Source organism: Meleagris gallopavo, chromosome Z (genome assembly GCF_905368555.1).
Source record: "Meleagris gallopavo chromosome Z, MGAL_WU_HG_1.1, whole genome shotgun sequence".
Classification (NCBI taxonomy): domain Eukaryota; kingdom Metazoa; phylum Chordata; class Aves; order Galliformes; family Phasianidae; genus Meleagris; species Meleagris gallopavo.
In genome coordinates, this window is record NC_139435.1 from 69,627,261 (window position 1) to 69,653,520 (window position 26,260).

A 26,260-nucleotide genomic window follows, 5' to 3' on the forward strand; every position below is an offset into this window, starting at 1 on the left:
CATACATATCCAACTTGCAATTTTGAGAGGTGAACAATTAAAAATTTATTATTTCTTAGAAATTTAATCAAGGAGATTTTGAGCCAATAAAATCAATAAAAGAAATGTTGTGGAATGTCTTTGACTGATTTTTTTACAAGTATTTGGTATCTTTCGAGATCAAGGCCTAAGATCTGATGAATAAGTTTATTAGCTGTTTATAAAGATTTTATTACTCTTGCAAAGCCAAAGCCCATTTTAAAGCCAGTGGCACTCATATGTATTATTTTTGCCCTTATATGCCATGCTGTTGTGAGACAAATTTATCGCTAAATGTTTAATTAGCGTTTTGTTTTCTTCATTCTACACTTAAGACAGCATAGTAGGCTGAAAGCCGCAGATCTCTGTCTGCTTATAAACTGCATGCATCTGTGTCAGAGACCTCCTCCAAGCAACATGACAGAATCTCTGGTCACTGTCTGTGGACAGCTGCCCTCAGAAATCTTCCTGCACACTCTACCATTCAGATGAGTCTTAGTGAGAAAGAGGTGATTGAAGTTATCCACATATGAAACTGAGCATTCTGAGACTTGATTAAACCACTGCAAATGAGAGCTAGCAGAAATCAATGCTGCGCACCCTTTTATTCTTTGCACCACACAGAAACATAACTCAGCTAGCTCAACAGCAGAGTATCACACTTCTGTCTTGTATCACTAGCCATGAAACCAGCACAATGAGATTAGCAGATGGCCAGCTCAAGCAGGCAGGTTCTGGGAAGACATGAGAAGAAAATACGGCTGATGCTTAGAGCAGCATCATTCCCATCAGCGTTTAGGAGGGCCTATAACAGGAGCCTTCAATTTGTTGGGATGTATGGAAAATTTCAAGTGTCTCTGAAGAAACTAGGTTTTGCACATGACTTTTCTTGAAAAAAAAAAACCAAACTGTACCCATTTTATTCATTATTTTCAAAAATTTCTGATTTCTCCCCCGCCAACATGGTTAAACAGAAAAATGTATGTAGTATTTACTGCTTCCTAGCAAACTTCACAATATTGCTCTGACTCTGACAATACTTGGACTTCAGAAGAAAGGTAATTGTTCCAGTACTATACGTATAAGACAACAAAAACAATCAGGCTGAATTTATTCTCCCACTAATAGCTAAGTTCAATGCTAAAGTGATAAGTAGATCCTTGAGAAGCAGCACAGCTTCACCAGGAGCAGATCACCTAACTGATCTGATGACCTTCTATGGTGGAGTGGTGGCTTCGGTGCACAAAGAAAAAGCGTAACTTAACAACTTCTGCAAGGCCTCTGATGTGGTCCCCTATGACATTCTTCTCTCTAAATTGGAGAGACATGGATTTGAATGGTGGACTTATCCAGTTTTCCAGTGGATAAGGAACTTGCTGGATGGTCACACTGAGAGAGTTTTGGTCAACAGCTCTGTGGCCAGATGGAGACCAGTGATGATCTTCCCAAAGGGTGAGTCTTGGGACTGGTGCTGTTCAATATCATTTTCAGTGACCTAGACAGTGGATTCAAGTGCACCCACAGTAGGTTTGCAGATTACAATAACTGATAAGACACAATAAAGGGATGACATCCAAAGGGACCAGGATTAAAAAATGGGCTCATGTGAACACACTGAGATTGAACAAGGCCAAGTGCAAGGCAATGCACTTTAGTCAGGGCAGTCCCCAGCATGACTATAGACTGTTGGAAGAATTCACTGGGAACAGCACTATGGAGAAGGATCTGAGGGTTCTGATGAATGAAAAGCTTGACATGAACCATTACTGTGTACTTTAAGCCCAGAAGGTCAACTGTATCCAGGTCCGCTTTAAAAGAGGGGTGACAGCAGAGATAAGGAGATGACTGTCTCTCTCTACTTTGCCCTCGTGAAGTCCCATCTGGAGTACTGTGTCCAGGCCTGGGGCCCCCAGCATAACAAAGATGAGAAGCTGTTGGAGAGAATCCAGAGGAGGTCTGTGAGGATAATGAGAGGGCTAGAGCACCACTCTTACGAAGAAAGACTGAGAGAACTGGAAATGTTCAGGCTTAAGTAGCACCAGGGAAACATAATTGCAGTCTTACAGTACATAAACCAAAGGGAGACAGACATTTTATGCAATCTGATAGTGATAGGATAAGGGAGAAATTTTTTAAAGTAAAAGAGAGGAAATTTTACCTAACTATTAGGATAAAATTCTTTACTCAGAGGGTGGTGGGACACTGAAACTGGTTGCCCAGAGGAGCTGTAGATGCCCCATCCTTGGGGGTGTTCAAAGCCAGACTGAAGGGGATCCTAAACAGTCTGATCTGGTGGGTTGCAGCCCTGCCCATGATAGGTGATTGGAGCTGGGTGGGTTTTAAGATCCTTTCAAACCCAAGCAATTTTATCACTCTATGTTTTTATGACTTTTTGTATGTAAGTTTCTATGTTTCTATGATCTGTATATTACATCAGTATTTATAATCAGATCCACCCTTCTGTGAAAAAAATTACATACATACATGCATATAAAGTCAACTGTTTTAGAAGTAGTGCCTTTTATTTATTTCTGTGGAAAATAGAATAGATACAAAGACCACAATAATGCTACTGGATAGAGAAAATTGTCAGCTACAAAGCAGTATTTTTTCCACATGCTTACCACCATTAGCTCTGCATTTTCACCAGTGATTCACAAGAGACTGTGTGCTGTAGTTGTAAAAATCTGCATCAATAGAGGTGACAAGGCTTGCTGTCACCACTATAACCTGCCACTTCACTGTGCTGATGCCTACTGTTTAATCTCCATAAATGTCCACCAAATGTCAATGAAAGTCAATGAGTATCATTTTTTTCTGCATGGCAGAATTCAATGACACTCCTTTGGTTCATTTGCTCTTCCATGGCAGACTCCATTCTGTCAGGTTGTGCCTCTGTTGTCATCTGCCACACGGTAACAAAATGTAACAGAATACTGTCATAAATGTTCAACCTCTACTGCTATACCACAAATATTCACCTCTGATATCAGGGTCCAACATTATAAGACTGGAGGCATCACTTTCAGAGCACACATCATATGTGTGAAAAAACATAGCATTAAAAAAAATCATTTTTTCTCTCCTTTCTGGGAATCAGCAGAGAGTAATTTAAAAAAGCAGTGGGGGTGTCAAAAAGAAACTATCCCTGCCCAGAAAGGGAGGTGTTTTCTCCCTGAATTCTATCAAATCACTCTATCCCTTCCAAGAAGTGATCAATTCTGTTAATCAAATAGGCTGCAGGGAAGCAGCATGCTCATTCTACATCACCGTTTCTCCTTCTATTTCAAAAGTGATTTTTCCTGCTCTTGTTTCTACATTAGTGTGCTGGAGACCAATGATGCAATTGTGTAGGAAATCTCAGGCTCGGGTAGCAATATCACTGCAACAAACAGAAAGCAATAGAAAGTTAACAACAGAAATAGATAATGGTGCTACATTTTACAAAGAAACTCTAGAGGGAAAAAGGCAAGTATAAAACACAGAGTAGGGCATTTAAGCTTCAGTATGGGAAGTTTATTAACCAGGTCGATCTCTCACTTGAACTCTCACAAGTTCTCACAGTCTTAGTCAGAGTTATATATCAGCATTGCTAATGCATTTACTTTCATAGCACCCCTCTGTAATGAGAGTGTTATTATGTTAGTGCGGAGCTAAAATTTTTTCAATAAATTGGTTTGCCCAGTAGTTGTTGAGGGACTCAACAAGAAAGCAAGCCCCCGAAACATTCAAATCTTCCTAAATGATAGAAGGACAACCAAATACTGTTCTTGGCTTATTCACTGAGCTCCAACCCTTTATGGCACTTTGAAAACCCCCTCAAATTTTTCAGTTAGGCAGAACTGACAAATTTGCTCCATGGCTCTCCTTGAGATGGAGCCCCTCTCCATCTCTGGTTAGCAATTACCTGTGAGGAAATTGTGGTTTCTGTCCCACCTGGAACTTAAGGGACCCTTGGAAAACAGGGTTAACTGAGTCTATGTGCTTGGAAAATATTTACTCTGCCTAAGTCCCCTACTGTGCAAAGCACAAATTACAATGTTTATCTTCTTCCTGATATCTCTCCATTGCGAAGCTGAGGTCAATAAACTCCTCAGGACCAGGCTTGTCTCTTGATGGGCATGAGTTCAGCACCTAATACCACAAACACAGCCCCTCAGAGACATCCAGAGCATGTTATTTGTGTATTTAAAAAGAGTCTGAACAATCTAAAGATTTTTATTCAGTAACGTAGGTGATCACTATAGCATGAAAGGGGAAAAACATGTTGTTAACCTTAAGTAACTTATAAATAGGCAGAATTTTTTACTTCGTTTTCAAGTGAGTGACATGTAAGATCTATCTAAATACAACTGGCAGATTGTAAAAGCTCTTTTACTGTCAATCTATGTATTAGATAACTTAGAAAGGTCTTTTGTTCATGTTGATTTCCGAATAAAATTTTGTTACAAAGTAAATTTTAGAAAAGCAAAAAACATATATTTTAACAATATCTGCGATGGGTACCAGTATTTCTCTAGAGTACTTAACAGCACTTTCTCTCTTTGAACAGGGACAAAGCAACACAGATGTGATTCTCATTTCTGAAGCTGGCCCTGAAATAAAGCAGTAAGAAGAAAGCAGAGCAGCATTTGAAGCTAAACCATCAATAAATAAATAAATAAATAAATAAATAAATAAATAAATTTTAAAAAACCTGACTAAATGAAGGTTTTTTCCCGTCATTTGCTGCCGATATGAAAGACTGCAGGCACAACACGTTATCAGGAAAAAAAAGTACAGAAACTCCATCTGAACACAGCCCTGGCTCCTGCAGTTCCTCAAGTGGGTTGGAGACACATGAAATCAATATAGTTCTTAATAATACACTATTTTCACTCCAAAGTAAGTCAGAGTGTAGTAGTGGAGAGCTGCATTTCCCATGTGGGTCTGGTACACACTCTGCTGCCAGCAGCACAAAGCAGTAGAGCATGGTTCAAAGGTAGAGAATTGTCCTAATTCAGAGACTTGGGAAATGCTGGTAATTGAGACAGAAATCTGACTTTCAGTTTTGACTTCTTGGAAAACTAACTGTCATGAGCTCATAAAAATGCTTTAATTAAACAAATTCTGGGAAAGATGATTATTGTAAATACTCTTAACACTCTTAAGGAAACAGCAGCTTTTTCCAGGAATATTGGCAGCTCATCTGCATCTAGTGTACATTTTAAAACCAAACCAAGTCCATGGACAATTTAAAGGCAGACTTCAGTGGCCCCTGCATGGCTTGTTCTCAGTAGATGCACTTCATTAAAGACCTAAATTATAGGCTTTGCTAATAAAGTCAATACCTCCAGAGCTGTCCTCCAAACGTTTCTGTCTTTTTAAGGTTTTAAGCTGCCACCATCAGCAAAGTGTCTGAGACTCTTCCCTAAGAAATCAATGACAAAACAACCAACAAGTCCTATGGTTTACCATACTTTCTAGTATCATTTTTGAAAATATGTTTACACATCAAAACTTCTGCCCAATTACTAAACGACAAAGCGAAAGAAAAAAATTATGCCAGGGCTATGAGAGTCACCTGTGAGACACCAATGGGATTCAATGTATGGGGAACATGGAAAATAAATCAGAATTCACAATTCACAATTCTTCTGTCAGATGGTTTCTCTGGCGGAATTCATTTTCAAAGGAAAAAAAAAAAACACACACAAAAACCCAAGAATTTTGTTTCCAGTTCTTACTGGAAATTATCTATTTATTTATCTATCTATCTATCTATCTATCTATCTAGTTATTTATTTATTTATTTATTTTCCCAACAAGCATAAATTCCAGCTAATAGTTTCTCTGTCTTAGGCTAAGGAAGATCCTTGCTTTACCTGCTATGTTAGTTCTGACCTACCAGGCTTTAAGAATTTACAACCATTTCTTCAATATCTTTCTTAAGGCTAAAGAGACTTGATGACATTTTCTAAGTCTTTCTGTCTTAAATTTAAGCACTGACCCATTAACATCCTTTTTCTCAGAAAAGTCTGTAGCACTGTTCCAACAATGACACTGCAAATATGTCCACTATGCCTTTGAAAGTTTTGAAGGTTGAAAGGTTACTTTGAAAACACTGATCAAATTACAAAATGTGGGCCATGCTCTCTTCAACAAGTCTTTATCTTAGGTGTGTTTTAAATAGTATGCAATAACATAAACATGTTTTCCTGCAAGGGGCAGGAAGTATGCAGTTCTCTCAGAGACATGACTGGTGGTATCGCTTCTGGAAAAAAATGTCTATTCTCCACTTGAATTTGGTTCCTTTAACCAGTACACAGAATGCCACACTGTTTTTATAAAACTCAGGGAACACTCATTTTAAGAGAGGCAAATAGAGAGTTCAGATTGTCCCTTTAATCTTAACGTACTACCTGGTGCACCTACAGCTGCACTGAGTTCTGTTCTTCCACTGATGTAATGGTATTTCCCCATCTGTGTAGAAGAGAGGTTTCAATGAATGCTACTTCATTTTCCAAGTATAAGTAGACGTAACCTCTTTAAGAAGGGCAAAGCTCTTTGTTATGGCCTTGTCTTCTCTCAGTATGAGCAAAAGCCTGGTTTGAGCGTAGCATTTTGGTATTATGTCTCTGAAATGTCTTCTCAAATTATTCATCATAAGGATGCCAGTAACATTATGAGAACATTTCTTATTCTTAGAACACTAGTGCTGACAATAATTAAGTTTTCAACATGAGGACAGAAATGTTACACAACAATACCATATAAACCATATGAAATATAGGAAATTGAAGTTTAAATCTTGAGACTGCTGAGTTCAGGTGTGATAAGGGCACTAAGATAAACCATTCATTTCAGTGCCTCCATGATTATTCACCAGACTGCTGAGGTCATACTGTACTGCAGTGATGATTTTAAAGAAGGCAAGGGCATAAAGTCGATCAGTGAAGATAATAGTAGACAGGATTTCCATCTAGGAAATCTCTCATCCCTTTATAAATCATCATGTGAAGCTGCAAAGCAGTGAGGTGATGCAGCCTGCCCAGAGACAAGCAAAAGGTCAGTTGTGAGAGTGAAGAGGCAGATGTTCATCTCTTCTACATAAAAACGTCCAATCAGGATTATTTTCTCCTCTCCTTTCATTTCAGTGGCTTAGTATCTAATCCCTATTACAGGATTAATTTTCTAATGCTCTCTAAATCACACATGGACAAATAACAGCGTGATGACCAACTGACAGCACCAGGGGGACGTGGAGCGGAAGGGGGAGGGGCAGGGCAGGGAGAGGGGATGGGGGAGGGGGAGGGGAGGCGGTCGGGAAGGGGGAGGGGGAGGGGAGAAGAGGGGAGAGTAAAAGGGAGAGGGAGAGAGAGGGAGAGGGAGAGGGAGAGAGAGAGGGAGAGGGAAGAAAAATAAAGAAATAGAAAGAAAGAGAGATTCCCCGCCATTTTGTTTTTTGAAAATTTCAGTACTTTGCTGGCTTCAGAGAGGGAGTGCATGATTGCTTTCTTTCTTGCATTTTGTATTTGAAATAGGTTTTTTGCAAGGAATGAACAAATTAACAGATTTTATCTCCCAGCTGTAGTGTGAACAATTGTTTTTGCACATTGTTCTCTTCCTACGATACTTAATAAGAAAAAAAAATAGCAATTAAAATTGCATCCTAAGGTTGTTTGATGCATGGGAATCCAGTTAGGGAATGTATGATGTCACCCAGCAGCTCATTCATGTTCCCCTCTTCCTTCACAAAAGATGTTTTTAAGGCAGGTACCTGGAGGACAGCATGTACCTAAGGTTTGGAAGCAAGACTTCAGCCTTGATGACAACCCAGGTAAGGCCCAGCTGCACACAGCCTTGCAGAAGCTGCCATGTAACACAAACCAGACTTAGATACCTGCTCTGGAATAGTATGTTTGAGTCTTTCCATACCTCTTACTTATGTCATTGTATCCCAGCGGCCTATAGCTATTTGTGCAAAATAATTTAAACAAGCAAACAAGAAAGCAAAGAAATAAAACTTTACTGGAATTATGCTGCACAGTCTAGCTCTCCATGATTTTCAGTTTATCTGCTGGTATTTTTCCCAATTGTAGCAACTAGAATGGTCTTGAAGTATTGCCTCCTGCCAACGATCAACATAACCCACTGGTAGCAACTTGGAAAAGATCACTACAAAAAATAGTAAATAAATAAAAAGAGTAGGAAAACACAAAATTCCTCAAGTTAATATGCTATACGTTACTTCATTATACAGAAAACATTTACAATCCTGTGGACAGATGAAAGGAGGATTAACAGCGTAGCAGATCAAAGTTTGCACAGTCTGGATGCAGAAACCATCTCCATCCTTCTCAAAATGCTGTTAGACACAACCAGGTCTCCAACTGGAAAATGGGGATGCGTCATTACAGTGAAATCTGAAACCTCGGTAAGATAGGTATTTCAAGGTCAGTGATTTTGTCACCTGTAGTAGCCAATCTGCTTCTGGGAAGCTGGGCATTATTATAAGCCACTTCCCATGGCTCCACAAAGCATTTCTTATTTTAGCTGGAATTGCTAAATACTTCTAATGGGTACGTTTTTCTTTTTCATTAAGCAGAAAGGTAGCAACGTACAATATGTAAGGAAGGATCTGAACATAATTTTAAAATCTGATGCAGCTTCATATGGATACATTTCTTAAAACTAATGACAGAGCAAAGAGCAAGGACTGCGATGGTAGAGAGTAAATATAAGAAGGTTTTCAGGGATTCTTATGAAAGCAAACAGGCAAATCCTATGGTAACTGTTTATACCTTAGTAACCTCAAGAATCAGTCCCGAATTTTCTCACCAATACCATCCTTGAATCTTTAAACATGCCTTCATTCTATTTCAAAAATTCATACCTTCAAAATCAGTATTTCTAGATTGTTCCCTATCAAGACTCATTTCAAGAGAACAAAATACAAAATACAGAATCTAATTTCCATTATTAATTCAATAAAAGGGTAACTAATTATTTACTCAGTGCTCAGACAGAATAGCAAATTAAAATATTTCAATACTCTGTTATGCAATAGAGATAAAACAGATGTGGTACTAAAAGTGTATGATTTAGTCTATTTTAATATGTATAGTACATAATAATTACCATAGAATCATAGAATCACAAGGTTGGAAATGACCTACAAGATCATCTAGTCCAACTGTCTTCTCATTACCACTGCTACCACAAACTACTAAACCATATCTCGCAGCTCCTTGTCCAGACACTTCAACTATAAAGAAGAGAGGATGGAAAGAGACATTTAATGAGATATAAGGTCTTTGTTATGTGCCTTGTTCCCTTCTAACTGTAGGTTTGAGGTGTTCAAGTATCAGCTTTTTTGATCAGCCTGTTCTGGTGTGGTATCCTGATCCAATGGCCCCTCCCCACATTCATTGCACAAGCTCAGATACTGTCATAAAACTAAGGGGAGATATGAAATGATGAAACAGGAAAATAAGTTCCAGAAAGTTTGTAAAATGATCATGACCACTGCAGGCAGGAGGGAAGGAGGGGAGAATCTAGTGAAAACATAAATATGGTCTGTAGTAAGTACAGAAGTTACAGAAGGCAGCCTGGCTTTCAGCGATCATTCTTGCTTCCTGATCTGCTGTCAAGGACCATGAGTTCAGTAGTCAATAGAGGTAAGTTATTAAAATGTACAAAAAAAAAGAAACTTGGGTTAGATAGGGAGAAAGGATGATAACAAATCAGACTTCATAGACCAAATTTTAGAAGGAAGTGGAAAAACTGCTGTAATGAAATTTTGTGTATGTTTTAAAGTTTGACTGAAATGCAAATCTTACCTCATAGAGCTTTCTGGTTTTTCATTTTTCTGGATGACAGACAAGCTAAATGGAAATTTTCCATGGGCTTCAATAGAGATTATAAATATAACAAATACCCTACATGTGAATAGCAGATGGACTTCTTTTTTAGATATTCACTTCTTTTTTCCTGCATACTTACACTGTTGATTTATAATTCTCCTTTTAGTTCCATTAAATTGTTGAAGAAAGAAATGCATATAATAATATTTTGAATGGAGTTTTGTGGACTTACAGAGAAAATGGAACAGAAGGAAAAGTTGTGATTGAAGATAGATGCATGCTGGAGAAGAAAGTACACACCAAATTGTGGAAAACAAGAAGAAAACATGGAAGATTTGAATGAAAATGAATTTCATTCATCACAGTTTCATTCATCACAAATATGCTTTGGCATAGTCGTTGGCATAGAGCTTATATATCTATCAGTTGGAAAAGTATTTCTCTATTTTTTTAATGAACTCATTTAGATTTCACACACCTCAGAAGGGAATGAAAGATTTGCAAACTTAAGTTTATGAATCTAACTGAGAGGGGCAGTAGCAAATTAGATTTTGACACTGAATGACAAGAAACTTCAAGGGAATGCCAGAGGCCATTTTTATTATTATTTTTATTTAGTAGCTCCAAAAAAGGCAGAGAAGACAGGGAAGCACATACATGAAACCTTAAAAGCTATGGTTAAAGGCTTTAATTTTATTCTGGGTGGGAAATGAAAATAGAGTTTAAAAAGAGTTGTAGTGCAACAAGATAATTATTTCTGACCATGTTTGATATGATTCTGTAGAAAGGATTCAAACTTTTCCTTTAATTGGTCTTCAAAAGTGGCTTGTTTGGGATCTGTGAGTTTTGACACTACCTCAGATGAGACAATTCCTACAGGAGTGCACCTTTAAGCCTGCTAAATTAAAATAACTACTCAAAAAGAACATTATATAAAACAACATACTAAGCACACATAATTGTGAGTCAGAATACTAATTGTGAGTCAGAATCACTACTAATTGTGACTCAGAATCACTACTGTTTCTATCTGTGTATTCTTACATGCTGATGAAAGAGACTGTCACTTTTAAGGTTTAATTCTGTTTGTCTTTCTTTTTTTAAATTTGCCCTGACGCACAGCCATTAGAAGCACAGATACAGAGCAATACATTCATGCAAATAAAGGATTTATATTGTCAGAGGTTTGCCAGAAAGAGAGTGAGAAAAAATTGCAAGTGTCACTTAGACCTCCAGGAAGTCTATTATAAATCAGTCATTTGCCTACTATTGAGTCAGTCTTTGTCCATCTCAGAGATTTGATACCCTGGAAAATCAGGTAATTTAGGATTAATAAACCTTTAATTTTAGATATTTTAGTCTTTATACAGTGTGACCTCATTTACAACTTTTATGGGTATGGAAAGATTTCTGCTGCCGTAAAGTATCTTTTCCCAAGCAGTCCTTTGACAGCCGTTTATTCTTAAAAGCAAAGTGATGAAAAAGATTGTTTTCCTATTTACCAGCATATTTTACAGTGTTTCTTCTCTTTTCATCTTAGCCATGTTCTCTACCTAACGTATTTTGCTATCTTAACTGTTTGGTCGGAAGAACAACATAAAATTATGTCTTTTCCTTTACTCATTTGTAGTTCAACACTGTAGTGACATCGAAATATTTTTTATTTATGATTTTTTATTTATGTCTGGCAGATATAGCTTGTTGTCTTTGGGGAGCTATAACAGCATAAAAGGATTTTTAAGCATGTGGAGAGAATGGCATTTGACACCTTTCAGGTGTCAGAGACATGAAAGTTGAAACAGGATGACCCTGTGCTACTCTCATTTTGTTTAATTAATATGCTAGAAATCATTTTTGTGCTGCAGTGTAGCAGTCTGACACATAGGAAAATTAACTCAAGCCATACTTATTGTGCTTGCTGGTGTAGTGTAGTGAACTACTGCCATTACCAGCAAGTATAAATGACTTCTCTGGGATCTGTGACGCACTGAAGGGTGAAAATCACTGCTCTAAGGGAACTAACACAGGACCTGTCCCTCACTCCAGAGTTCAGCATAGCACTTTCAGGTGCTTAAAGCTTGGGTCAGTGATGTGAGCAAGAGTAAATTCTACCCTTTTTGTGGAAAGCTGTGGATCGGAAATCTAATTACCTCAGCAATGAGAGAGGGTACTTGCTATGGCTGAGGGAGCAAAAAGGTATAGCAGTATCAGGAATGCATGAGAAGGGAAAAATCTATTATCCGATTACCCCATATTTGGGGGGAGGAATTTTTAAAAGGAAAACAAAAATAATCTATCCTCTTCAGCATGTGAGCACAGCAAACAACTCGCTATCAACTACGATCCATGCAAAACAATATGAAGATAAAGTATGCCCATATCATTACTAGCAGTGCCGTCCGCAACCAGAACACATTCTAGTTTAAATGTCCAGGCTTCTTCTTCTTGCTCTTATTACTAATATTATTTGATCTAGTATTATGTTACAGACATATAAATAATAATATAAAAATAAGGGAAACAATTTGTTTCATCTCAATACTGTGACTAGACCTCCAGCATTTGTTTTACTATGATATGTGTTTGGTATCTAGAAATTCTTCTGCATAGGGATGACTCACAGTGTAATTTGATATAAATTCAGAAAGGTTTCTGATGAAAGACTACAGCTGAAATTTAATTGACTCCCTGAGCAGAAAGATAACATGTTTTCATGTACATCAAAGAAAGATCATCCCAGGTTTGCATTTGTATCCTTTGAATCCAAATAAATGAAGAACGATTCAGTACAGTAAGGTCTATAAATTAGATATGAATTGAGTGGATGTATTCTTATTGTACTACTTTGAAGTTTCCTTAAAACACTTGAAAACACTGAGATGTCCTGAAAATGGCAATGCCAAGATCCCTATTATAAATTCCTAGGGGAAATTAGACCTCAGATCTCCAGTGCCCCAAAGTGGGTCTGAAAGCACATATAATACATCCAGGAAGACTTGAATATCATCTGTCCTCTAAGACCATACCACACGTATCTTCTTTCTTATTTGTTGCTTTTTTTTTTCTTTTTCTTTTTTTCCATTTTTTTGGGGGAAAGAACTAAAAATTGTTACATTTTACTAAGAGGAATTGTGTGATTTCATCTAGGATACACATGTCTAGCTCACCAGTCCTGTGTATTTATTGCCCTTCTTTTTTTATGTTTTAATTAAAAAAAAATAAAGTTTCCTATTTATATACATGAACTATATTTTATATGTGATGCAAGAGAGATTCCCCTCACTCAGTGAAGCTCAGGCAAGGATTCTTGTATATTATAGCAACACAGCTTTATAATGAAACCTGTATGACATCTCTATCTGGAGTCAAAAGAAATATACCTGTAGTAATGAACTACAAAGCAGTGTTTGTGTAATCCAAGAAGAGGTAAAGCTTTCAATGGATATTGATGAAAGAGATCTGGATATTGAGTAAAATGGATTAGAATGAGAATCCACTGGTAAAATGAGGAAAATGAGCTAACATTAAATCAGATCCAGACAAACATGGAACACCATGTTATCTCCAGCAGTTCTAGAGAACAGACTGTTTATGTGCTATAGGGAAAGCATGAACACCCCGCAGACTATTTCATAGAAGCAACGAATACAACATCTAATATGTTCATGTAAGTCAAGATGTAAAGGAATTACTAAATGAGAAAAGTCTAAAAAAGTTTAAAATGTCAATATTGTGGAAAGATCTGTGGCATTTAAATTGTAAATGAAATGTAAGTCTAAAAGTCAAGCCTGCCTTTTAGTGATCATTGTGGTGCACCTGAGTTGTAGATTTGGGAGACATCAATTTGCTCTGCAGTAAGTTTCAGCAAAAGTAAGACAATTGACTGGCTGGAGACAATGTACCCACTTGGAACTGGATAACTAACTCTTGACCTTCTTTACAATTAGCTACTGGACTACTTTCTGAAGAAGCCCTTCCAGTGGTAATTACAAATTGTGCTGGAGACTCCTTCAGGCTGTTTGAAATCCAGTCTAGAAGATGACTTCAGACTCTCCCTTCAGTGGTTTCTGCTGTAAAACTGATTGGTTTGCACACTTTAACTTGTCATTTGAACCTGGTGCTGTTGATACAGAAGTGGTGCAGAGCCACAGTCAGCTGGTGTCTATGAACTGTCACAAGCAGTGGTATGGGATACATCCTGTGATCCAGCTGAGCACAACTTTGCAGGTACTCTTACAGCAGAGGCTCCTGTTACTACCCACACAGCAACTGTTCATCTGTCTGGGAGGCTATTTGGGAGATCCTTAGTTGAGCACTAAGCTATGTCAAAATCTTAATAAAATATTTTTTTGTTTGTACATTTGCTATATTTTTTTAATAAAAATGACACAGTCCACAAGGGTGTGTGGGACAAAAATGAGTTCTGCTCTTTGGAGTGTGAATTTTATAGGCTGTATTTCAAATGCCACTTTGGTTTGGGTTGATCATTGGAGAGACTTGAAAAGAGCTTACTGTTTAGGAATGAGGACTATTCATTTATAAAAAAGAAAGCTTCTTCCATAGCACAAATTTCTGAAGTAATTGCTAACTACTGTTGAGAGTATGTATTGTTCTTAAACATACAAGAGGAAGATGACTGAAAAGCACATTGAGGTCAGTTTGTCTACTGGAAGGAATCTAAGGTGGAGACTTTATGGGATTTCCATGTAATAGCAAAAAGTGTCATAGCAATGCTTTTAAACAGGAATGCTGGAACGAAGTGTAAACAACAAAAGAAACCAAGTTATAGAGGTGACATAATACTTCACTATAAATTTATGACAAATTCAAAGTGACACCTCAGAGATAAAACAGAGCAGATGAAGTTCCATTAGGACTGAGAGCAAAAAGCTGAACTAGCAAATGAAAGGCCAATACATCTCACTCTTGAGTAAGTGAAACACCTATCGATAGTGTATCCAAATGTAGTCAAGAGCAAGTGAAGAGGAGAGAGTACAAATAGAACACAAAGCAGACCAAAGCCATTGTGAAGATCTTGGACAAGGAAAACACACTCTGTAGCAGTGTATCTGGTCTCTGCAACAATCTGATGCCAAGACAAAAGGTCCAAATAAATTTGAGTATTCTCAATGCCAGGTTTCCATGGAGTTGGCTGGAAAAACAGAGAAACAGTTTCAGATAACGTCTGAGAGCAGGTGCTAAAAAAAAAGCATATTCCTGGATCTCAGCTTGCCTCTGAGCTGCTGTTTGAGCTCAGGCATTTTCATTTTACTTTTGTTTGTTCTCCTACCTTTTCTCAGTCCCAGCTTTTTGAATTATGAACAACCCATGCCACTGGCTGCATTTTCAGAACCCAACACACTGGGTGCTCAGAAAGTGAGAGAGGACAATGCACATTTATTAACTCTAATGAGGAAGCTGTTCTTACACAATGCAAATGGTGTTTGGTGCAGCGTTCTCCCTTTGCACATACAAATAAAAGGATGTCTGCTCTGAAGTCTGCAATCTGTGCAGCAGAGGTGCCATCAGGAAGCTCATGAGGGAAAAAGTTCTCTCACAGTCCTCTTGAAAGATGGCCACGGGCCAGCTTGAAAGCAACAGCTGTTCTACACGCATCAAAACATGGCTTGTACAGCAGGAGGGATATGAAACAAATGGAGGCACTGGAGAAATGCAATGACACGAGCATGCTCAAGGGAACTTGAGATAGATATCCTTCTCAAAGGGCATAGAACCGGCATTTCAATATTTACTTTTATTTTTTAAACCATCTCAGAAATGGAGAGATGAAATTCTTTCTTTCTCAAGCACTACACCTGAAGAAGAAGAAGAACGAACGAAAATTAGCAGTTTCCTGCATATATTTAAAGGAATAGTGGATAAAGTAGAAACATTTGGTATAATTTATTTGGACAACACATACTGACAGACTCCCTTGAGCTTTGGAATTTTTAAAGTGTTGTCATGGATTAGAAACAGCTGGTGAAATTTGAATTCTAGTGAAGTGAGAGGAGCTCTGCCATTGAGTTCTGTGGAGCTATGCTTTTAGCCAGAAAATCCCAGTAGGAATGCAGCATAATTTTCCAACTTGGCAAAAATATTGGAATGCAGCAATCTACATATTTCTGCTAGGGTAGATTTTGTGCAGGATAGCCTTACAAATAAAAATTAAATCCTAAAAGCAAGGGTAAGACTGAGATACCAGAAATAGAAACATGAAAAAAGTATGTCAATATTTGAGAAGACTTTGCAGAAGCTATTCCAAGATAGCAAAACAAATATCATTAATAAATGCAAGGTCACATCTGAAGTACAGATCAATGCTGTTTGACTTCATATTAACTAGAACAATTTTGGGAAAAACAAAAGCCCTGTGATGTAACTAAATATTTATAAAATTTTCAAAAGAGAAACTATTCAATTTCTGTTTGAACAGATGTCTGGGTTCATAAGTATCTCCTTTGTTCAGGTTGCTCCTCCAGTTTGGCAAAAATCACACATCCGCATCCTCCAAACCCAATAATTAGACACTAAAACTGCAAAGCTAGAAAGTCAGATCAAAATAAGAGAAACATATCTGTGACTTTCAGTGCCTATTCTGAAATTACAAACATAACTTTTCATTAATTTATAATTCAGTGATTTATTTAGGTAAGAGTAAGGATTAGAGAGCAGACCAAAATGGTTAACATTGTGGTTATCTGCCAGACTACCTAAACAGGCAGAAGAGGTAGAAGAAATCTTCTTCAGACAACTGGAGGAAGTCTCAGAGTTCAAATTCAAAGGTCTTGGTCTGCATGGGGAGCTATATCCACCTATTATCTGCAGATGGAACAACACAGCAGGACACAAAAGATCCTGCAGATTTCTGGCATGCACTGATGGCAATCTCCTGAGGACACAGTGAGGAAATACATTTTACTGTGCTGCCTACTCATGGCATGGAATATATAGCTGGGAGTTTATCGTTGAGGTGAACATGAGGTAGTGAACTGCAGAGGCCTGAGAGTGGGAAGCAGGGCAAAAAGCTGGACCACGGCTCAGCACTTCGGAAGAACAGACATAAGCCTGTTTTTTCTTGGAAGAATTTTGTGGGGAGAAGAAGGTTCCATGAAAGCCTGGTTAATATTAAAGCATAACCAACTCCAAGCTCAAGAATCATCCATCCTGACTAGTAGGAAATCAAGTGAAGGTGTTAGAAGGCCTGTATAAATGACCAAAGAGCTTCTGACCAAATTGCATATAAAAAGGAAGAGTGCAAAAAGTGGAAGCAGAGGTACATAGCCTAGGAGGAATACAGACATTGTCTGAGCTTACAGGGCTAGATTTATGAATACCAAAACTTATGTGGTGTTCAACTTGGTAGGAGACATGAAGAACAAGAATATCTTTTCAGCAGCAAAAGTAAGGCTAACAAAAATGTGGACCATCTCCTTTACGGGACAATGGATTTGGTGACAAAAGACAAATAAAAGGCTGAGGTACTCAGTGCTTTTTTTCCCTTGGTCTTAGCAGGTAAGACTAGCTTGCAGAAATTAACATAACATCCTCACTGACAGACTGATGAAGTATGGTCTAAATAGAAGGATAGTAAGGTGAGCTGAAAACTGACTAGATTACTAGGTTGAAAGGTAATCAGTGTCACAAATCTAGTTGGGGATCAGTAGCTACCAGAGAGCCCCACAGGTCAGTAGATTAAAATTCTGTTTAGTCTTTTCAACATGATCTAGATGGTGGGATGGTGTGCACTACTGACGGGTTTGCTGATCATGCTGTGCTGGGAGAAGTATCTGTTGGCTGTGGCAGCATTCAGACAGACTTGGACAGGATGTGTCAAAATGTGCTGACAAGAGCCATATAAAGTTCATGTACATGTGCAAAGCCCTGCACATGGGGTGGAGTAGCCCGTGGCATAAGAATGTATTCAGAGAAAAGTATCTGAAAAGCAGATCTGTAGAGAAGGAAATGGGAAGGTCCAAATGAGCAGCAGACTGACCTTAGCCAGCAATGCATCTCTAAGGTGAGGAAGGCTTTCTGGTTGCGTTAGGAGGAGCACTGCTAGCAGATCAAGGTAGGTGTTTTTTTCTATCTGTTCAACCCTTTTGAGGCCACACCTGCAGTGCTAGATCCAGTTCCAGGCTCCCTAGTACAAGAAAATCTTGGGCACGGTAAAGAGTCTAGAACAAGACTACAACAGAAACACTAAGAAAGCTGGGACTGTTCAGTCTGGAGAAGGCTTGGAGGGCATTATTTACCTATACATGTACTAATGGGAGGCATAAACCTGACTGAACCAGACTTTCTTTGCTGATGAACAGTGGCAGGACAGGATACAATGGGCACAAACTAATAATGAATAAAATAAAATAAAATAAAAAACATTAAGAATAAAAGATTTTTTTTTTTAAATCAAATACAAGAAAAACAGTTTTTTAGCATTAGAGTGATCAAATATTGGGGAAGTATCTCCAGAGAGCTTATGGATTGTCCAGTTTCAGAGATATTCAAATGACAACTGGAGTTTAAAGTCATATTTGAAAGTAAGAAAACATATTACATTCTTGCATTAGCATAATGGTCCACTTGACTCTACTTGTACATAGAAATGTCTGAGTTGAATTAAGATGAGAAGGTTAAGGCTATAGCCTTAGTGACTCAATACACTAACATTCTGTCTGGTATAGTGACTCTTAATGGGATCTTTTCAAAGCAAATGTTAAGTAATCTTTAACTAAAAGTTTTATCAGTAATTGTTCAAACTATTGAAAGCCCAGCAATATCCAATTAGGTACAATAGTACGAGTAAAGTCTATTTGCATCCAATTGCTGCTACAAAGTAATAAAGGCTATAATACACATCTGAGTGACAACCATATTCCTCAATGGCAAAACAGATTTCTTGCAACAATCAGTTTGGATGTTACTTAGACATATGGAAGAGCATGTGAAACAGGTCTATGGTGATAGGGCAAGGGGAAATGCTATCAAACTAAAAGAGAGGAGATTTAGGCTGGATATAAGAAAAAGGTTTATTTACAATAGAGGTAGTGAAGCTCTGGAACAGGATTCACAGAAAGATGGTGGACGCACCATCCTCAGAAACATTAAGGCTCAGGCTGGATTGGGCTCTGAGCATCCAATCTAGCTTTAAGTGTCCCTGTTCATTGCAGGGGATTTGGACTGGGTGAGCTTTAAGGGTCCCTTCCAATTTAAACAATTTCTACAGTTCTGTGAAGTGCTACAGCTTAAATGTGCAGCGACAGGAGAGCAAATACTCACGTTTACCTCCTTTTCAGTCATTGAGGCATCCATTGTTATCAAGGCAATTCACAAGCATTAGGTATAGCCCACTCAAAAGAATGTAGGCGTGTTTCTTGGAATGCACAACTTTACCACATTTCTATTTGCTACAAGTTAGAGGTACCTCTTTGAGTATTCACTATGTAGATATTTGCACTTTGTTCCTGTCTGCGCTGGCAAAATCTGTACTTCAGCTCTGCTGAAGTCATGAGAGAGCTTGAATATCTGCCTGAGATTGCAAATTCTTTATAGCAAGACAGTACAAATGTGAAGGCCAAATTGTGTGACCTATGTGAGTGTCAGTCAGACACGTGCTTACTTATAAATAGGTTCTGTATAGATGGCTCAAAATTCAGAGCTGCAGAGTCCATGCTCTCTGTATTTCGACACCAGGCTGTTGAGCATAAAAATTGCCTGAATATATTAAATATCACTGTTCTACATCTGAAACTATAAATCAAACAGAATCATGGGGGTGAGAAGGGACCTCCAGAGCTCATCTAGTCCAACCCCCTGCTAAAACAGATTCCCCACAGCAATTTAGGCACCCTTCAGTCTAACAGACAAAGGGGTGAACTGATTCATGTTTGTCTCTAGGGGAAAAAAAAAACAAAACTCTTTTCATAGATTTACACCTTGCCCCACTGTTGGAGCAGTATCAGATGTTGTGGAAGGGATCGTAAGGCATTCAGAGAGACAGCAGCTGCAAAACTTTTTCTGATTTGAATACTCCATCTTCAAGATGAGATTAGGCGGAGGATGAAATTCTACCAGGTGCTTAACATTAGCATTCTCAATGTTGCTCTTCATTCTGATGTTCACATTTGTTTCTTTACTGAAGCTGCATAATATTACTTGTAGCAAGATGGGTATTTTTGGTTTGTTTGTTTTTTGTTTTTTAAAGTGGGTCCTAACTCTAGAAGCCATGCGTGTTTTGGAGGCATAAACTTACACCGGTTCATCTCAGCCAACATTCGTTCTTCTGGATCAGTTCCTCTGCTTTGGAAAGGACAAGGATGGAAATGCAGAGGCCACCAATAGTCGCTGTCCTGTAAGTGCGAGAGCGCTTAAGAAGCTGTAGCTGGGATTAATTCTCCACAGCTCAGATAATTGTAGTGAAGGAAGGAGGAGGAATTACATTCTTGTGTACAGTTGTGGGTTACTTGAATTTTGCCCCTGAAAAGCTACTTTCAGTAGGCAGCATATTTGTACTCTTACACAGTATCCTTATTTAGCAGGGAGGTAATAAGAGATTTTATAACTTATTAGGATAAACAAGTGGATAGGGGAATGCCTTGACATATGGGTAATGGTTTTGTGGAAAATTTCAGTGGTGTAGTTACACAGTGGATACAATTATTGTTTAACAAGGCACTACATTTTTTTACAGACTCACTGGGGAAGAAACATTTCAGACTGTATTTTCAGGCCACCTAATTGGCTGATGTCTGTCCATCAGATGGTGCCATGAAACAAAAATATTCTGGCACTCTAACTCTCATATGAGGGCTAGTAACGTGGCGAAGGGGAGCAGAGGAAAATGAAAGTACTGCCAAAGATCTTTTTCCTAATGGCCAGTTAGGGAATACTTCTGGCAATTAACAGGCAGTCTGCTGATTGAAGAAAATATGAAAAATTGTTATACAAAATATGATTGTTTGGGATGCTGAAAAAATAAGTCCCATTGTTATCTAATTTGAACATTTATATGAAGAAACAATAAGCACAGTGCTGACAACAACTAGTCTCCTGATTAGAAAGTTTTACTCAATGAAATTGTAATACTTTCATAAAAAAGCACTGAGATCAACTTAAATAATTCATCCCAGGATACTAGCTGCACAAGCCCACCAAAGGCAAGCTGTTCATAATGGTAACCTCCCTTTTTTACTGAGAATAATGATTCCATAGGAACTAAAGGATTCCCATCCCCCAAATTCATCTTTAAAAAAGTATTTCACAAGATACAAATTCTAAATATGGGTTCATTTTTGATAAGTGGTGTTGATGACAGAGCTTTCTCTTGTTTTTGAATGCAGTCTTTATTATGGAATAGGGCAATCTGAGCACGTCAGATACAAAATCTAAAACCTCCCAATGCTACTAAAGATCACTGGTCCGTGATTACTCCCAGTGTCCCATTTGTAGAGAAACAACCATATGTTCTTGCTGATTTTGTATTCTGAAATCTGTATCCCAATTAAAGACTTATTATAAGAAAATTCTAAAACTAGTTCTCTTTTTTTTTTTCTTTCCCCAATGCAAATATGCACTGGTAATATTGATTTGCTTTTCATAATGCCCTTTTCATTACACTGTTTTTAGACTTCAGAAGACTTTAAATGGGTTTGGAATTAGCTCCACTTTTCTGCCACGTATCAGACTTGAACTGCAGGTTTATTCTGCATTCATAGAATGGGCTTGAGGCAGGCTACATTAAAGATTCATGTTGTGACATGTTTTCATGAAAGAGGTTATACACTTGTAAATAAAATCCTATTTATTTGCTCACTTTAATCTCACTATTTGATATCCTATTGTTCAAACAATCCAATCTGTAACTTCAGTTGGGCAGAATTATTTTGATTACTCTTGAGCCCTGACAAAGGAAAAGAATTATAGAATCATAGAATCATAGAATCACCAAGGTTGGACAAGACCTAAAAGATCATCCAGTCCAACCGTTCACCTATTACCAACAGCTCCCACTAAACCATGTCCCTCAACACAACATCCTGTCTTTCCTTGAACACCCCCAGGGTCGGCGACACCACCACTTCCCTGGGCAGTCCATTCCAGAGCCTGACCACCCCTTCTGAAAAGCAATACTTCCTAATGTCCAGCTTGAATCTCCCCTGCCGTAGCTTGAAACCATTCCCTCTGGTCCTATCACTAACGACACGAGAGAAGAGGCCGACCCCCAGCTCACTACAACCTCCCTTCAGGAAGTTATAGAGAGCAGTGAGGTCTCCCCTGAGCCTCCTCTTCTCCAGGCTGAACATTCCCAGCTCCTTCAGCCTCTCCTCATACGGCCTGTGCTCCAGACCCCTCACCAGCTTTGTTGCCCTCCTTTGAACACGCTCCAGGGCCTCAATGTCTTTCTTGCAGTGAGGGGCCCAAAACTGGACACAGTACTCGAGGTGCGGCCTCACCAGTGCTGAGTACAGGGGAACAACCGCCTCTCTGCTCCTGCTGGCAACGCTGTTTCTGATGCAAGCCAGGATGCCATTGGCCTTCTTGGCCACCCGGGCACACTGTGGGCTCATGTTCAGCCGAGCATCAATCAATACCCCCAGGGCCATTTCCTCGACGCAGTCCTCCAGCCACACCGCCCCAAGCCTGTAGCGTCGCCTGGGGTTGTTGTGGCCGAAGTGCAGGACCCGGCATTTGGTCTTGCTGAACCTCATCCCGCTGGCTTCAGCCCAGCTCTCCAGCCTGTCCAGATCCCTCTGTATGGCCTCGCTATCCCCAGGCAGATCCACACTTCCAGCCAATTTGGTGTCATCTGCAAATTTACTGAGAGTGCACTCGATGCCCTCATCCAGGTCATCAATAAAGATATTGAAGAGGACAGGCCCCAGCACTGACCCCTGGGGAACACCACTCATGACCGGTCACCAGCGGGACTTAACTCCATTCACCACCACTCTCTGAGCCTGGCCCTCCAGCCGGCTCCTTACCCAGCCAAAAGTGTACCCATCCAAGCCTCGGGCTGCCAGCTTCTGCAGGAGAATACTGTGGGAGACAGTGTCAAAGGCTTTGCTGAAGTCTAGGTAGACCACATCAACAGCCTTTCCCTCATCCACCAGATGGGTCACTAGATCACAGAAGGAGATCATGTTGGTCAAACAGGACCTGCCCTTCATGAACCCATGCTGGCTAGGCCTGATCTTCCAGTCATCCTGCACATGCTGCATGATCTCCCTCAAGACAACATGCTCCATAACCTTCCCTGGCACCGAGGTCAGGCTAGCAGGCCTGTAGTTCCCCAGATCCTCCTTATGACCTTTCTTGTAAATGGGAATCACATTGGCAAGCCTCCAGTCTTGTGGGACCTCACCAGTCAACAAGGAGCGCTGATAGATGATGGAAAGCAGCTCGGCTATCACCTCCACCAGTTCCCTCAGCACCCTCGGGTGGATCTCATCTGGCCCCATAGACTTGTGGCAGTCCAGTTGGAGTAGTAATCTCTGACTGTTTCTTTCAGAATCACAGGGGGGTTAGTGTGTTCCCCAGCCGAGATTACCAGGTCAGAGAGAGGAGTATCCTGAGGATAACTGGTCTGACTTTTAAAGACAGACGTAAAGAAGGCATTCAGAACCTCCGCCTTTTCCTTATCCTCAGTGGTCACATTCCCAGCCTCATCCAGCAAAGAGTGGATTTTCTCCTTTGTCCTCCTCTTACTGCTAATGTATTTATAAAAGAGTTTCTTATTCCTTTTCACCCCAGCGGCCAGGTTAAATTCAAGATGGGCTTTTGCCTTTCTGATTTCACCTCTACACATCCTAATGACTTCCTTGTATTCATTCTGAGTTGCCTGTCCCTCTTTCCACAGGCGGTAGATTCTCTTTTTCTTCCGGAGCCTCAAGAATAGCTCCCTATTCATCCACGCCGGTCTTCTTCCCCGCCGGCTCATTTTGCAGCTTAGGGGGACTGCCTGCTCCTGTGCCCTTAAGATTTCCTTCTTGAAGAGCAACCAGCTCTCTTGGACTCCTTTACTCGCTAAGACTGAATGCCAGGGGACTCCCCCTATTAGTCTCTTGAACAAGGAGAAGGAAAAGGAGAAGGAAAAAAATGGAATGTATATTAAATTTCCTGAGACTCATATCCCAACTAATGTAGCCATTGGCAAAAGAACAGTTAGTCTAACCGGAGAACCTTAGTTGGAATGGAAATAATTTCCCCTTCTCCTTGGACATATAAAGAAAGAACAAAAGAACAAATAGAGCTCAGCAGATTTCTCTTTTATGATGCCTGCATTTGAAATATGTAGCAGATTTTTTTTTTAATTGGTTTCTCTATAAACACTGTATTTAACCTAATCTGTCAGTCAGATACAAAATACAAAGAAAAAGACTTGCTCAGGAAGCAGCACATTAAATAAATATTTTATCCTGATCATGTTGCATGGGAGAGAATCATCTGCCTATGGAAATCAGGTTGAACTGCAGTAATAAAAATCCTGTGGTGTATCGAACTGCATTGCTGTATAAGGCAGTAAAACCATATTAATACCTTGCATTATAGTCATGCTTTTTATTTCAATTTTGAAGATAGCAAACTGCAGTTGTCAGTGAATTTCCTCACGTCACAAGAACTTCTGAGCTCAAGAAACTCATTCAAATTCCAGTCTGCATCATACAGCATACTGCTTATCCACAAAGTAAAAGACATTTGCTTTTCTTTAGAGCTCACAAAACCAAGTGGATAAAGAATATAAGAAGGAAATGTTTCATCTCTTTTTCACAGATGAGAAACTGAAACAGAGAGATTAAGCTTGCTCTGGGCCAAGAACAGAAGTAAAGGCCATATGGATCAAGACCTGCAACTGAACTACAAGGTATCCCTTTTCCAGTTCACCACACCATGGTTAAGGCTGCTTAAAAAAAAAAATAATAATAATCATAATAATAAGATAGAAGTGTTCTCAAGAGTTCAAGAAATATGGCCCTGTAAAACTGCCATCAACATCTTAATCTATATACTGAAGATATAATCAGGGATATAAAGTATTCTTTTCATTTCAATTATTTTAATTTTTATCTGTGAAATTTGTAAAACTCATGGACCTGTCAAACACAAATGAATTTTCCTATAAACTTTCTTAAGATCTCTCGAAACAGAAATTGATCATTTCACTTAGAGCTTACTTCATTTATGAATATGACATGTTATTTTATCTGTACGAAGTATGATGTTCCATTCATGTTCTACAATTTAAGAAGTAGTAAGTGTAGAAATTATTCCCTATTAGCTTTTTCTGCTTTGTCTTTCTACTTCATAGAATAGGATTTTAAATGCCATTAGTGACAAAACCAAAAAGATGATTACCAGAACTCCCATGCTGAGACTGAAAGGTGCTCTGTATTCTCACCTGCACACACAGAGGCAAGGACGCAATGTCAGCCATCTCTAACACCTTCACCAGGTGCTTTCTCCAGGAACATGAGTGCCACGTCACCGTGTGGTTAGTGCATTCTGAAAGAGAATTCAATAGCTACATTATGAACATGACCAGTTAATAAATAAGTGACATATTCCAGGAGTATTTCATATGTGGTTCTCCTGGAAGGAACACCCATCTGGTTATCAGAAGTCTGACTAGGCACAAAAAACTGGCAGTAAAACAGTAGAACAATGGCTCTGTACCATTTTCAGCAAGGCTTTCTCAGAACTCACCAAACTTTTCCACAGCACCTACTGTTATTTTAGCACCAGAGAACAATGCTGATGAAGAGGCTTAATTTTGCACAAGGCCTCACAGCATAAAGCAATGTGTTTAAAAAATAAAAAAAAAAAACACTATAAAAGACCTGGTTACAATACACTATTTAGAAATTAAGGTTTCTCAAGAACCTCTTAAAGATAATGCTTGAAAAATGGCTGTCCCTCTCAGAGCTCTTAAGAGACTAGTGGCATGCAAAAATGAAGCTAGCAAGCAGCATATCACTGCATTTCCCTGCACTGCAGATCAGAAATTTGTAATTCTATTCCATTGCCCTGACAGCCACCCACTGGAAAGCATTAAATTGATGCAGAAAGCATCTCCTCATAGCAAGTTAAATACAAGAGAATGAAAAATTATGACCTAGAAAGTAGTAGTTTTGCTGAATATTGAGTTGTGAATGAGTTTAGATTTTGTTGGTGTTGGCATATTTTATTTAAAATTACTTACCTACCAGGACATGATGCAGAGATGTTTTGGCCAAAGGGTGGCTTTGAGTGCCACTTGAATCCTATGCTTTATACAGGTCCATTTAAAAGCAAATGAGGACACTGCAGAAGAGCAGAGGTGCCACCACTCACACACCTACATTATTATGGAGAAATAAACTATTTCTTTTTTATGTCAGAAAATGGCCTAGTTTTGCCCTTTA